Source organism: Corvus kubaryi, unplaced genomic scaffold, assembly GCF_017639235.1.
Source record: "Corvus kubaryi isolate FWS band 111438036 unplaced genomic scaffold, C.kubaryi_AGA036_p1.0 138, whole genome shotgun sequence".
NCBI classification, from domain to species: Eukaryota; Metazoa; Chordata; class Aves; order Passeriformes; family Corvidae; genus Corvus; species Corvus kubaryi.
Genome location: NW_024580672.1, coordinates 12,440,190 through 12,453,052, shown reverse-complemented (window position 1 = coordinate 12,453,052; position 12,863 = coordinate 12,440,190).

Genomic DNA, 12,863 nt, shown 5'->3' with positions numbered 1-12,863 from the left:
GAAAACAGCATGTAACAACTGTAGCTTAGACAGCTGCTTTCTTTGCCACATCTAATGCTATTTAGGGAGGTAAAATAGGTCTACCCAGCAGTGCCTCTGCTTCTGCTAGGATACACTGCAGTTCCATGTGGGCTTCTGCTGAATAATTAGGTTAAAGGCACAACCATGTAAACAATCTTGTAGAGGCTTTCCGGGAGAAAGACAAAACCATTCATAACTCCAAGCCCATCCATTTCCCAGAAAGAAACTACACTGTCCTCATCCTGGGCTTTTGCACTGCATTTAACACAGACTGTGTGACCCAACCACTGTGGCTGAAAATCTGTGGACAGGATTGATCTCCCACAATGCCAGGTGTCACAGCTAATGGCATCTTTCAGCTGCATACAAGACTATTTTTTAAAGTTTTTTTTAACAGCAGAAAAGTTAGTCCTGGTCTTCCTACCCCTCCTCCTTTCTTCCCCCAACCTGATTATCAGCTGTCCTCCCATGTCCTTGTGCCAGACCCTCCATAGAGCCAGTTCTGCTCACTAATCTGACAGAATATACTTCCTTTATTCTGTGATGGGGGAAAACTTTGGGCCAAGTTTGTTTTTGTGCCAACTTAGTGAGTTAAATCATCTCAGCAGGAGCTGACTAGCAAACCCAAAATCAAAGCTGACAATAGCTCTACCACTAAAGATATACAAATGAAAAGTGAAAAAATCCAGGATCAGGAAGACATTGGATCAGCTCAGCTCCACTAAACTATACCCTCCATTAAACATGGAATATCTCACTACACTTCTTTGTATTAGACAAATAGGTGATTTCTCTCCTATAGTCCACAGGATATAAGAAATCATATTTTCACTGGTCTAGTTTATTCTAGTTGCTGGATATCTTGGCTCTACTGGCCAGAAGAGTAGCTTTTTCTCATTTGTGCTTGGAGTTTGCCTTGAGGAAGTTTGTCAGGATGCAGCTATGACATCTGTAATGGTAACAGCATGGGAAAGGACTGCCAAGGTGATCCTGTTTTAGTAAGTGGAATCACACTGCACTTATGCAGCCTTAAAGAAGCCATAACATCACCTGCGCCTTTTAGCATATAGATAAATGGAGGAGACATGATGCCTGGTTCTGGAAGCCTCTGAGATCACCAGAAGCACAGCACAGCAGTGAGGAGAATAGATCACTCTTCTTGCACAAGAGCTTGTGCTGTGCCAGCACCATGCTGATCTCTGCTCTGACCCACTAGGGCTGCCCTCAGGTCTGGCCTAGACCCTGCAGACACAACCAAACAGCGGCCAGTAGCCCTTCTTGGCTCCTTCCTTCTTCTCTGCTTTGAGCTCTCAGAGCAAGGAAAGCTTTGCTTTTCCATTTAGGGATGTTAGGCCAAGAGTCTTCCACACTGATGGTTTGTCTGAGCAGCACAGAATTGCCATGGTTACAGCCTTATTTGTGGACTTAGGGAGAGCAGCAGGATTCATGGAGCCAAACTCAAATACTCGCTTGTACATCAGAGAGATACAACTGGGCATGAGTCAACATCAGAAGGAAAATAAATTGCTTCTCCTATCACCCAAAATGCCAAAAGGGACAGTCAGGAAAAGCATCATTGCATCAGGGCTTTGAGAAAGGTGAACTCCATCACTTTCATTAAAAGGCTTAGGGAAACAACTAACCTTCATCTGAGTGAGTAGGCAGCTGCAACCCTGTGCCCTTTCTCCTCGAGGGCAAAGTCTAATTATTCTTTCAGAAGTGCAAACTCCTTCAAGCAATTCTCTTTGCTCCTTACTTTATTTTAGCCAGAAGTTGTGAGGTTCTAAATGCCCCACGTGTCTCCTGGAATCTCTGCTTGCAGTAGCACTGAAAGAGGCTGTGAGAGGAGTTTGAGGTAGAGCTCCGCCTGGAAGACACATCTCACCTGCATCAGCTTCCCTCTCACAAGTGTGACATGGCAGAGTCACAGCAAACCCTGCAGGTGCAAGGTGCAGAAGCTAAGAAGGGCACCTACATCCTGACTGCCCCTTTGGGTAGTACTATCCCACACAAGAGCTCGCTCCATTCATCCATGAGAGGTCATCACCCTCAGCTCAGGCTGGACACAGCCTGAGGCCAGAGCCTGTACATGTGCTCCCTCTGTGCACAGCAGTATGAGCAGGTACCATGAGGTCCTCAGCCATGGAACACCCTTGGTTTTGGTAGCAATTCCCACTGTGATTCACTTGGCCTGCAAAACAGCCAGACATGCACCCATGCTCCAGCTGTACAGCACTGCCAAATCTCAGCACCAAATACCCCAGCAGCAAAGCTTGTCCAATAGCACCACACTGGAAAGCTGGCCACAACCTCAGGGATAATGCAAAATGTTACTGTAGTGACATTGCAATTCATGGCCTTGAGGGATCCTTCTCACCACACACAGACAGCACCAAGATGTGGCTGGTATTTGCCCTGTGGTGCTGTGAATCAGGATATGATCCATAAGTTTCTGTATTTACAGGAAAGTACCCTCCAACACCAGAACACAAATTGATTGCACCAGTCAGAGCCCTTGGAAAGCACCTAGAAAGCAACAGGAACCCACCACTGTCACTTCCAGAGGTTGCTGTCCATGAGCAACATGACCACATGAACTCCTTTTCCAGGCTTCTCCCAGAAAAAGATGATAAAAAGACGGCTCACTCCTCCCATTTTACTGGGCAGAGAAGCAGTCTGAGCACTCAGAAGAGCGAGGGAAGAGCCTTCCATGCCTGACCTCTGCAGGTGTCCCTGTGTGACCAGCACTGCACCTTCTATCATATTCTATGATTCTTTGAAACCTGCTGGACTCCACAGAGGCAGTAGCAGCACAACAGCTTAAAAGCTCAGAGAGAGACTTCTGCTGGTGTGAATACCCATTCCCCAGGAAACCAATGTATTTACAGCCCAAATTTAAACTGCTATAAGCAATAGCACTAAAAACATATTTGCGTTATTATCACTGCACTGCGCAGTTAATTGCTATACAAATATTTGTGCTGCCCACATTCATCACAAGGGCTGCTGCTGCCTCCGGGTGAACTTACTCAAAGTCTGATGTGTTTTCCCAAGACTGGAAGTCTTAAAGGGGATGTCTCTATTTTGCACGCTCAGAGAAACACTGATCCAAAATTCCTTTCCACTGAAGTGGCTCCAGAGCAACAGGGGACCATTTGCTTCAGAGGAAAAGCCTAGCCTGACGGGGCAAGACTTCCCAGGCTATATTTTTGGATCAAGAAGTCAGGCTGAACCTACCTTTCCACTTGTCAGCTCATTGTGACTTATTCAGATTTATCACCAGTCTTTCCTACTCCCCCACCTCCCCTTTCTTTTTTAATTAGGCCACTGAGGCCTTGCTTTCAGAAACCGTCTGGATCCCAACAGAAGCTTTTAAGTCTCAGACATCAAATGGCAGGCAGTTTACTATCGTTAATTATGGTAATTTTTGCTTAGTAGTAGCTTCCCTCTGAAGAGTCAAAACTACTTAGAAAAAGCCCCAGCCTCAGGCATGAATTTCGAAGAACACAATTTTTGTCATTCATTACTTTACAAAGTTAAGTAGCAGCAGAAAGTTAAAACCCAGAAGGGAAAAAAGAGCTGACAAAAAGAATAAGCTTTTGGAGACTATACACCATCACATAATACACAACCAGACAATGTTTGCCTTTTGCAGGCATCAGGCACTGCTGTGCTGAGCTGTGGCACAGGGTCTGGGTCTCCCACGGTGATCCAGTCCTCTACCACAGCCATGCTCAGCCAGAAAGGTTGCTCTGAATTGCACAGAAGGACGGACAGCCCTCTGGCCAGCCCCAGAGCAGAGAAGGCACAAAAGTATCCTGAAATTTCCCACAAACAGTGTGGGCTGTGAGTGAGGCATGTTGCTGTGTGTGCAGTGTAGGTACCTAGCTGTCCCAATCAGCCAGTCCCACAGGGATACTGTCCCCTTTGGACATCCCATGTGGCTACAGACCAGCAAGATCATAGAAATAACAGAAAACTCCTCCCAAACACTTGTATAGATAGACCATATGCAGCAACAGGGCTTCCAAAATGCCCTGACTAAATCAGACCCTGCCTCTTAGCATGGATTCGGCCTGTGGGTGAAACCATACTGCATGTTAAAAATTAATATAACCATGGCCCTCACAAAAATTATCCACTACAAAGAGGATGGAGTTGATTTATGCAGGGATGCAGGGTTCTTGCACAAGGAAAAGAGACACAAGCCAAACGGTGAGGAATTAAGAGCTACTTTCCCAATGTCTTGACAAACCATCACCACGCTGCCTGCAGATTACTCAGCCTTACACAGGCTAAATATCTTGCCTTCTGCCCCTGCCTTTTCTGTTGCAAATTAAGAATATTAAACTCTATCTGTTTTCCAGGATTTCCTTCTAGGTTCCCATTAAAAAAAAAAACTTTTTGAAGACAAGTTTGCCACCTAGAGAGGAGAGGGAAACAGAAGGAGAAATGACAGTTTGCCTTTGATTTCTATGGCTACAGAGTCTGGCCAGATAATCTGGGGCTTTCATATACAGATTCTTTCTTTTATGAAGGGTCTGAAAAGGTGGCGCTTTTATCAATTATCAAAATATGCAATCTTCAGGTCTGCTTTGCTACTGCTGAGTTTGTTTCATCTTCAGGTTCCTCTTTTAGGCAGTTTAGCATTTCATCTGGAAATCTAGAAACCACTGGGAGCAGTTGAAGTCAAACTTTCAAATATTTATATTTGATGGGTTCAGAGGTAGGCACTAGAATGGAAAATACAAGTTCAGAGCTTCCTGCATAATCCATCTCAGCACTGGAGGAAAGGAGGAGGGCAAAAAATATGTGTATTTCTAATTTAATCAAAAACAAGTATCCCAGCAATCGCTATGGTCCTTTCCAGAAGTTCTCTTTCTGTGGATGCTGCAGCTGTTTTGTTTGTCAAGTGGTTTGAACAGCTTAAGCATTGTTTAGTGTAAAAGAAATTGATTTTTGAATTTACACTGAGACATTGCACAGCACTGAGAAGATTGCCTAGACTTCCAAGAACATATTTTAAAATAGTTTGTCTTTTTCAGCAAAGTAGATCTGGGTCTCTGCCTACTTTCAAACAATGAAATTCTGGCTCTCATCAAGCTTCTTTCTAGGCAAACATGACTACCTTTAATCTCAAATACATCTGGTGCTTTAGGACAAACCTAATGCACAAGAAAGTTAAATGGCCCCCATGGTCCCTTCCAGCCCTGTTCTCTGCAGTTCTGGAATAAACACTGGGCTTGTTTATCCTCTCATCACCCCCTGCTTGAATGCTACAATCAATCTAGAGGGCCACCAAGCAGTGGACAAGAACTTGGCATTGGGACTCCGAGCTCCATCAAAGCCCAGTGTCCAATTGGTTTCACACCCTCCAGCCACACCAGACCATGGTTACAACTCAAGGGCTCATGCCAGGCATTAGAGGCTATGGGACAATGGACAGGCTAGTGTGCTTTATGGATCTGTGGCACTAAAGAAAAAAAGAGCAGTGGAAAAGATGCCAGCTGGCAGGGATAAAGCTGAAGAGCTCCAATTCCTAGGCCATGCAACTCCACTGCCCAAGCTGAGACTTTTTCTGTCAGCAGTCATGGGCTGTGCCATTTCCCTTCTGTGACAGTTAAGGAGACCAGCCAGCCCCTTCAAGAAAACATAAGGACAACTCCTGGAGCAGTAGCGGTGGTAGGACCAGCTGAGGTAGAGGGAAAACAACCATTTCTCCATGGGAAACTGCAAAACCCATCTAACTCCTAGGAGCAAGGCCCAAGGATTATTTGTTTGGGATCCCTCATGCCTCAGAGCCAGCTCTGCTTTCCCAGGACAGATCCTGTCTCCTGTCACACTCCTTTACAACAGATTTTTGGAGTCTTAAACACCCCACCCCCAACAAAGAAAAAAAAAAAAAAAGCCAAACCTTACAGGTAAGCACAACGATCAAAACTGCAAGAGAAGTTTCACTTCATTAACTTTCACTACATTAGCCATGTGGTGAACATGGGGTTACAACAAGAGAGCAGTGGGAAAACCTCAGATAGCATAAAAATCCCCCTTGGAGAAACCCACAGGGCTCAGCTATCCAGATATTCTCACTTCTGCAAATTCATACAGGATGAGAGTAATTCCTGCAGCACCACTTCTCACATTACACTTCAGATCTTCCACTTCAGAATTAGAAGGACATTATTAGAATTAGAGGACATAAAAAAACGGCCACATCATGCTAATACCTATGTCTTAAATAGATCAAGGTACTTTACATAGAATAGCTCAAAGAGAGTGATAACAAGGTCCAAGCCTGTGCTAAACATCAATGGAGGAATCTCAAAGCTCTGTGTAGAGATGCTTTTGCTCTGAGGTCAGCATGCACACCAGGAATTTCAGTTCCCTCTCCCAGCTCTCGTTTCCCAAATTCTGCAGTGCACATTCAGGAGCAGCTGATGCAACATCCAATTGAAAGTTTGTTCACCCTCCTCACAACCCGCCCCACTGCTGTATGTGGATTTAATAACCCAGACACAAAAGATTACACAACTTGGCCAATGCCTTCTGGGTTGACATCAAAAATCCCTCCTCCCTCATTAATCAGGCCCCTCCTTCATGCCACTGCCAACCAGGGCAAAAACAGTACATTTAAAAGAAGCAGAGCATGGCTTTCTTCTTACTGGTTAACCCAAACTAAAAGAACTGCCTCCTGTTTCTCACAGCTGAGACAAAATATATGGCATGTCAGGGAAAGATCTCCCTTTCTCTGTCCTTTCAGCAATGCCACTACATTCTTTCTAACTAAAACATGCCCTTTGGGTCCAGGGAAAAGGATTTCCATGTGTCCCAGGTCATAACATGCACTGGGGCTGGGGATATAAAGACAGGAATATCACTGGTGATAATCAGTACTGGTGAAATCAGTGTTTTGTTGGAGTGTGTTTGCCTGTCCCCACATCACACAGCTCTGCAAAGCCTTGGCAATGGACACCTAAAAGTCCCTGGGTTGTGTGCAGCTAAAGTTATTTGTCCACAGAGCAAAGGAGAGCCCTCTTCTTCTGAAACAAACAAACAAACAGCAACAAAAACAACAGGACAAGGAAAGAAATGAGTTTAAATGCATGGAAAAGTGAACCACTTACCTCATCTCTCCCTGCTCAGCATCTGTTCAATCCAAGCCTCCAACCCTCCTACACACAGGTACAAAGGAGTCACCTGTTCCTCTGTCCATCAGCAGCCAAAATCTTGCCTGAAGATTGGCCTCAGCACAATACGCTTGGACCAGCCAGCAGCTAACACCATCACACAACTCTGTCCCAGGAAACAAAGACTGTGAGGAGAAACTCTATTCACCTGCCAAACACAGCGAGCTACAGGCACCAATTTCACTGTCTGTTTTAGTATTGCTGCCTTTACATCAGCTGCCTCAGCTCTGCTTGGGGTCGGGCTCCTTCCCACCGCACACCTTGGTAATAGTGCTGCTTTTATGGCCAGACCTGAATCATTGCTGTTCATAGAGCAACCCCGAGGAGAGCTTGGTCAGTTAGGAGCACTTACCTGATGCTGTGCTCTCCTTTGGCTTGTTAAAAACTTGAGTTCAAAAGTGTTTCCACTGGCAAGAAATCAATTACAGTGGTTTCAGGAGATACAAAGAAGAAAGATGCAGGCAGACATGATGATTAACCCACTCCCATGCCGTGGCTGTGTTTCCACCTGCCAGCTCTCCTACCTGTGCCATAGTCCCAAAGGAAGGGTCTTTACAGTATTCCTTAGTCCAATTCATAGAAATTCAGCCTGAGGAGTTTTGAACCCATTTTGTGGCTGCATTTGCTCAGGCTGATGGACTTTGCATGCAGCAGATCAGAGAGGGCTCAGGGGAGCCCTTCCATCGGGGCTGGGGCCGCCACATCGCTCCAAAGGGCAGACACTGCGCTGAGGAGCATTTGTCATCCACATAGCAAAGGAAAGGGAAAGCATTTCCTTATCCAGAGGGCACTTTACCCTCTTCAAACTTTTGGAAAATAGTGACTCAGGCCCTGCTTGGGTTACTGGCTACCGTGAAACCCACTCTCTCTCCCCCGCCTGTGACTGTGGCACAAAGCCTCCCCACGGCCACATCCCCATGCAGGCTGTGCATTCCCCACCTCTGGCACCAGCAACTACCACCTGAGGACCCCTCTTATGCCACCTGGTGCCACACCCCATCTTCTGATGGCAACCAGGGGCCCAAGCAGGGTACAGAGCACACTATCAGTAGGGTCTTCCCTTTGGGAACACCAGCTCTGTGCTACCTCCTATCCCTCAAAGCACCATTGCAGAGGCCAGGCAAGCAGAGCATCCAGTCCCTTGCCTGCTGCCCTCAGTGCTGCCTGCAAGGATCTCCCCTCTCACAATCAGTTGCACAAAGTCTGGTGCAAGAGCAAGTCAACATTGGTCAAATCACTTGAACTGTCCATGTCTCCTTCAATGATCTGTCAAATGATGTTGATAATACCTCACTAAGTCACAGTCAGGCCTAGTTAATTACTTAAGTGAACATGAAGATCTCTAGATATTTGTTACATGCACACACACAGGCAAATCATGTACTTCTGTGAGTGCCAGCCCTTGGCTGAGTACATCTTGGGGCGTCTAGCAACAGGCACGTGGTTAGCAAGTAGGAAGGTACTCAAAGTTATCAGTGGACAGATGGCAAAGCCTCCCCAGCCTCACAGGTACCTGTCCTGTATTAGCGAAGTACCCTGTCCATTTCTAATCACTGACTGCCCAGCATAAAAGCAAGAGCTTCCTGTATCAAAGGAGCAAGACAGTGCTCCTGCATAATCAAAATTAACCAATTATATTGTGCAACAGCTTATTCATTTGGATGTGCGTAGCTAAATAATTATTGCAGGTGTATGCAAAAGAGGCTCTAGTGTAATAGGCTCCCTATTTTCTTTGGGTTTGACCAGGACAATTGCCTATGAAGAAAAATCAGAGAGCTTTAGGCAGTTGTTATTGTTAAAAAACAGAGTTTGTGGGGAGAAAGGAATTTGCAGTGGAAAAAAGAAGTCTCATTTGAATAACAAAACAATTTTTGTTGATTTCATTGTTGTTTATGAGCTATTTAAGCCCAGGGGTGGGTAGAAAAGGGGAAATAAGAGGAATTTACTGATAAAACGTATTTTAAATGGATAGCACCAATGATAAAAATCCCATTTTGAGTTTGAGCAGTGAGTAGCACATCATACAGTTTCTAGAAAGGAAATTTAAGAGAACTTAATGAGACATGAAAATATTGTATAAAGTGGTATGTATTTTTCAAAATAAACACCAATAACATTTCCTCCCCCTTTGAGCTCTTATGTCTTTTAATTTATTCGGCCAAACTTGCCATCATCACTATTAGAAAGGTTTGGAAAACAAGATGGCATTTAGCTTTCTCCCTTCAGGTCATGATGGGCAGTTTCCAGTGCAGAACTGGAAGCACATGAGATGCCCCTGTGAGCCCAGAAAACCCCATCCCCTCCTACTCGCTTATATTGCAGAGGGTGGGAGTTGTGCTCTGCAGCCCACAAACAAAAGGAGAAAGAGGAACCTGCTGGAACAAGCAGTCAGGACACAAGGAAAGGAGGCAGCAATGCCTGCACACCATGCTGCCTTGCAGAGTAGAGACCTCTGCGAGTAGGACATCAGTACTATAACTAATACATCTGAGAATAAATAAGACTCAGGCACTGTTCACACAGATCATTTTTCTGCACTAGCATGAATCTGTTGCTTAAAATCTGTTCTGGTTCAACCATCGTTTTCTGCTTCACTGTAAGAGTTCACTTAAGTCATTTCAACTCACTGCACATGAAATAGCTTAGAGACCATCTCCCTTTCTATCTTTTGGCTACATGTAAAACCTTCTCAGTTTAACAGCCCAGCATTCATAGCAGAAAACAAGCTGGGCGCCTAAAGGTCACAGGTTTCACTCCAGAGCAATTCCTCATACACAAGCAAGGAAGAGACCAGTGCCACCTCCATCACCTGTACACAGAGCCAGCCATGGAAGCACACAGTGAAAAAGCACGAGGCAAAAAACCACAGGGGTTGTTGCATCTTACATGGAAACGTGTGTGCACAGAGATCTTCAAATTTCAAAAGTTTCTCACAGTTTTAGAAAAATAAAATGTCCCTTTTATGCTCTGAGGAGTTAGTCATGCTTGCTTTTATGTTTTGGGGTTTTTCTGGGGTTTGAGATTTTTTAACTAATAAAGTTACTTATTGAGACATTTCACAAGATATGTGCCCAACATTTAAATTACAAAGATCTATCATTCTTGACAGGCATATTCAACATGTTTTGATATAAAAATTAAAGAAAAAAAGGAAGCTAATTCTTTATATAGAAAGGGGGAAACGTATTTCACATAATTGCTTCATAAGTGATGACTTGTTATAAATGGATCAGTGCTTCCTGCAAAGAAATACCCAAAGATATTCCTAATTAGTGGTAAGCTAATTACCACAAAGCCTCCCCTGTTCAGCAGTGACATGCTAAATCACCCCCGCTTGCAATTTCTAGAGCTTCACAAAAGCCAGAAGTGGGAAGAAGGAGCAGTGAGAGGAGTCACCGCCTGCTCTCCTGGGAACAAGCTGCCGCTCCCACTGCTTGGAGCAGCATGTCCTGGCAGGACCTCACACCCTCACTCCCTTCCCAGCCTTCCCTCCAGGCCAGCTCCATCCCTTCACCCTCATTGTCTGTGCCCACCACTGCTCTTTTCTCACACCTACTCACTGTTGTTTCCCCTGACCTGGTTTGATTTGCTGTAAGTCTGGATATTCCAGCAGCACAAGGTAGCCAGAGCCTTCCTTTAAAAGCTTTTCCAGCCTGCCCATCAAGTGAGGCATAAGCTGCTCACAATGAGACAAGGGCATTGCTTCTTGCACACAGGTAGGTGTTTTAGCCAGGGGGAAAGAGGAAACAGAGCATTTAGTTCACAATATTTGAAAGTTGTTTTGAGTTGGCTATTTGGGTTTTTTCCTAAAGATTGACAAGTTTCCAAAGAAGCAAGCAAACAAAAATAAACTGATTTTATTTCCATTTTCAAACACTGAGATGTTTCTAGATATCCTCATTAAACCCTATCCTAATCTCCACAACCTGCAAGAGAGGAAGTGGGGTGATGAAAAAGACAGGAAATTAACCTGAAAAAGGTGTAAAAGTCAAAATGTTTGAATTTCAACATTTACAATGCAGTTTTTTTTATTTAGATAGAAACAAACTGGATTTAACTTTGTTTAAAAAAAGCAAGACATTTCAGCGGAGACAAAAGCTGCATTACAGCTGTTTCTCCTCTCTGCTGTAGGTTCAGCATTTCTCCTTCCTGCCATCTTTGGCTCTTGAGTCACTCAGCTCAGGGTTATGCAGACACAGCAGCTGGCTATGCAGGTCTCCTCACTTGACTCCCAGTTATGAAGCAGGATTGTCAGGAGGTTCCCCAAATCAAGTCTTCTGGGGAATCCTAGATTCTCCAAATCACCAGCATGTGGCACTAACAGTGGCACTGGCCCAGCTCCGTGGAGCTGGAGCACCCCAAAGCCCCTGTTCCTCACAGGAAGACTGAGGACTCTGGGCCCTGGCCCGGCTGCAGTGCTTGGGGCTCTTGTGGAGATGAGAACTGCAAAGTGAGCTGCCCCAGAGGCTGATTCAGAGAAAGAGATTTATTTAGCCTCTCTGAATCACCCTGCAGGGGAGATGGCTGCTCTCGGACTACAAAAGGAACTGGAAAGATTAGTGGAAAGTTTTCCTCTGTGAATCCTCATCCCCAGCGTCTCACAAAGTCTGCTTCAGGGCTTATACCACACAGCCCAAATCTTAAACTGTCGCTGCAAGCACTATCAAGCAAACAGAACAAAAATAGCTGGGACAGAGCAGAGAGGAGCAGGAACCACTTTTGTTTGTGCTACACACCATCCCAGTTAAAACATCATCAAAATCAGGCCCTGAAAGCCGCCTGCGTTCCCTGCCTGGGACCAGGGTGAGCCCAGGGCTCCATTTGAAGCCCAAGGACAAGCTCGGCCACGACCCAGACATGCAGCAGCACTGGGGCTTCCAGAGACAGGGAGTGACCCCACCGCCTTCCAGTCAGCCCTGCACCCACCTAAAATTCCACACAAGGTCATGAATCACTTGTCTTGCTGCTTTATATAAAGGATCTTGAGCAATTATTAAATCACAGAGACAAACTTAGAAGGAAGAAAAGGTTCCCAGACTCCCGCTCTCAGAACAGCCTCACACATCCAGAACATCTCCTTGCCAAAAGGAAAAAGCTTGGTAAGGGTGTTAATGGCTGGGACAGGGACTCAGGAAAAGCTTGGTAAGGGTGTTAACGGCTGGGACAGGGACTCAGGAGAGCACTCTGTGTTTCTGTTTTATTTCCTGGAAATTTGCTAAGGGTTCTCTTGGGCTGATAAACTTCAAGGACAAGGTCTACATGCTCACACTGTGGGCCAGTCTGCACCCCACCTTGCTTGCATCATCCTCCACAACATTTTAAGCCCAGCAGTTTTGAAGAAAGTGGTGAAGGAAATCTGCTCTCTGCCCTCACCAAAGCCATGCAGTTGTGGCTGCAGATATCCCTGCCTCCCAAAGCTTGTGCTCAGCTACAACAGACACATCCAGAGGGAAAGGGGCTTTGCTCCTTAGGGATGGGCAGGTCAGTCCTCTGAATCCCTCTACATTTCTGTGGGCCAAGAAACTGCCAAAGGCTGCTCAAGGCTGGTGTGGGGAACACAGCCTTGTCCTCTGCCCAGGGGAGAACAAGGAGAAACATGGGAGCTACTGTCAGAGCTCTGCAGGGAGCCAGAATTCCCCATCCACGACAGCACTT